The 3,029-nt window shown below is 29.0% G+C and overlaps 1 pseudogene; it reads left to right on the top strand.

The window, feature by feature from the left end:
• The window catches only part of LOC108754608, a 12,042-nt pseudogene extending 10,880 nt beyond the window's left edge, over positions 1–1,162 (top strand).
• Positions 1,163–3,029: the final 1,867 nt, after the last annotated feature.

Raw genomic sequence — 3,029 nt, forward strand, 5'->3', positions numbered from 1 at the left:
GCATTTTATCAAAGTCATTTAAAATATAAGAGCATTTTACATGTACCAATTTAAAAAAGACACCTGACATTTAATCTGTATAAAATCAGGCAAGTTATATTTTACTAATGTATTTACACGTGGATATCGATTGATATTACAATGTATTTAAATATAATTAAAATCAATCACATCTGTATCTTTAATTATATTTCGGAAGGATCTCGTTTGCCATCAAAGCGATTGCCTATAGTACCGTTTGTCTACATCTTATTTGCCTACAGCTCGATTGCCTACATGCACTTTTGAATACAAATAAAAATTTCAAAAATGAAATCATATTTGCCTACATGTATTATTGCTTACAGATCGGTTGCCTACAAGCATTATTCCTTGTTTTAAAAACAAATTCTGTTTTAAAACACAAATTCCCTTCTTTAAAAATACAAATTCTGTTTTAAAACATAAATTCTTTGTTTTAAAAATATAAATTTTATTTATGCGCAAAAGAGCATAGCTTATTGTAAACAATAATCTATGTAAGCAAATGTGACTTCATTTCTGAAATTTTTATTTGTGCGCAAAAGTGCTTGTAGACAATCGAACTGTAGGCAATAATTTTTATGCGCAAACGAACTGTCGGCAAATGTATAGAACAAACAATACTATAGACAATCGATTTGTAGACAAAAGGAGACATTTCCTATATTTCGAGCAAATAAATTTTCATCTTAATAAAACTTCTGCAATTAAAAAGTTTAAGCTCGTTTTTACTTTTCTGATCTTGGTGTGACATCCTGTAATAAAATAATCACAATGCTTCTTATTTTAAATTGCTACCAATGATTTAATCTAGCTCCTACGTTTTTCTGTTTTACTTTTCAGTCCCGAAACTGATCGTGAAGAACATACAAAAGCTGAAATACGCGAAGAAGCCAGTAATCTACAAATGCACAAGATGCACCAAGAGTTATCAATTGGAAACATCCTTGCGAAGACATCAGAGATTAGAGTGTGGTGTCCATCCCAAGTACAAATGCATAATATGTGGCAAACAATTTACGCATAAATTTGTATTAACTCATCATTTAGCGTCCTGCAAGAAAAAAACAGCTTGGAATGGGATATGGTAAAATTGTAATTAGTGATGACTTCATCGATTTCAATGAATCCTTGATATAGGATAAGGAAATTGCCGAAATCGTTTTTCACATAGAGGCTTACAACTCAGAAATTATAAAGAATATTCGTTTTTTGCAGTATAATAAATTACACTCTTTTCCCTTTCTTATGTATTTTTTTCATAACTTACTTGCATTATTATAATGTTTTAAATTACGATTTTTTCAGTATGGTACGATTTTGGCAACGAGGAAATCCGTTGTCCAAATCGCACCACGTATTAATATTTTTTATTTAAAATATTATAATGATGCAAAAAAATTTCATTACATAAGAAAAAGAAAAAATTGTATTTCTTATGTGTTTGCTGTCAAAAATTTAAGAATATATTTTTAATAATTTCTGAAACAACGTGATAATTTCAGGAAATAAAAGAACTGGAAAGGATACGGGCAATAGGAGTCAAGCGCAGAAGACGTCGCGCAAATAATATATCTATGAAGTGTGAAACTTCTTTATTTACTAAAACGCGCTTACATGTTTCGGCTCACTTTTGAGCCCTCCTCAGAGACAACAAAAATTAACATACTGTGAATAAAAATTATCCTATCATGGTGAGCACCTCTACCTCGAGAATTCAAATGCCAGAATTAAACCTAAAAAGAGTGAAAGAAAAAGAAAAAAGAAAAATGAACGAAAAAAAGGAAATATCGAAATAGGTAATATAAAAAACTCATTTATCAAAAACCTTAAGATTATAATTAATTATCCCGAAAATAAGGACGCTCACCCTGATCACAGGGGAGCTCACCATGACAAGATAATTTTTATTCACAATTTATGTATGTTAGTTTGTGTTATCTCTGAGGACGGCTCAAAAGTGAGCCGAAACATGTAAGCGCGTTTTAGTGAATAAAGAAGTTTCATACTTCATAGATATATTATTTGCGCGACGTCTTCTGCGCTTGACTCCTACTGCCCGAATCCTTTCCAATTCTTTGATTTATAAGGAATCTCTTAGTTTGATTTCTAATTCAGGAAATAATTTAAAGAGTTTCTATGTGAAACAAAATAAACACTTCGTAGGTTTACAACATATATTTTTAAATAATAATAAATGAAATAAAAATGTACGCGAAATGTAAAAATATTAGGCAACGATTGTGGTGTGCGATTATGGTGCGATTTAAGACACTACATTATGATGCAATTTAGGAAACTAGAGCATTTTATAAACTTTTATTTATTTAACCCATAAATAAAAATGTGAACTTTAACTCTATTAATTTAATTTAAATATTCTAACATATAAATGATCAAGACTTAGACTATAACTTATATTTTCTATAATTGATCGATCTGCTATAAAATATGTTGAAAAATAACAACACTATGACGACTTTTTTTAATTACGTAAATAAGAACACTCTTATTGTGCTTTATGTCTGAGTGTAATGCAGCAGCGTTGCAATATCATGTAGTTCTTAAATAAATTATAATAAAGTATGTAAGTACAATAATTGAATTTTTAAATATGGTTATGCGATTTCGGCAATTATCCTATGTTGTCAAAGATTGCGTAATCTAACGAAATTCAAATTAATCTCATGTCATTAAATTATGACAATTGAAAGGATTTATTTTAAAACTAGTGTTTTTCGAAGTCGGATTTTTCGAAATTGTATTATTAACGATAAGAGAATTGCAAAGGAGTTTTCTCTCGCTGTGTGCAACATCAAATTGATGCAATAAAATATGAAGTATATGTGTTGCGTATATACTGATAAATACATAATTATATATTTTTGAAAGAATTTTAAACTTGTAATTTATTTAAAGACTTTTCATTTGTATTATTAAATAGTATCATTTTTCATTATTATATGGAAAGCAACTATGAGCCTATATGTGTGGTTATGTATTAGGAC

The sequence above is a fragment of the Trachymyrmex septentrionalis genome, unplaced genomic scaffold (assembly GCF_001594115.1).
Source record: "Trachymyrmex septentrionalis isolate Tsep2-gDNA-1 unplaced genomic scaffold, Tsep1.0 scaffold80, whole genome shotgun sequence".
NCBI lineage: Eukaryota > Metazoa > Arthropoda > Insecta > Hymenoptera > Formicidae > Trachymyrmex > Trachymyrmex septentrionalis.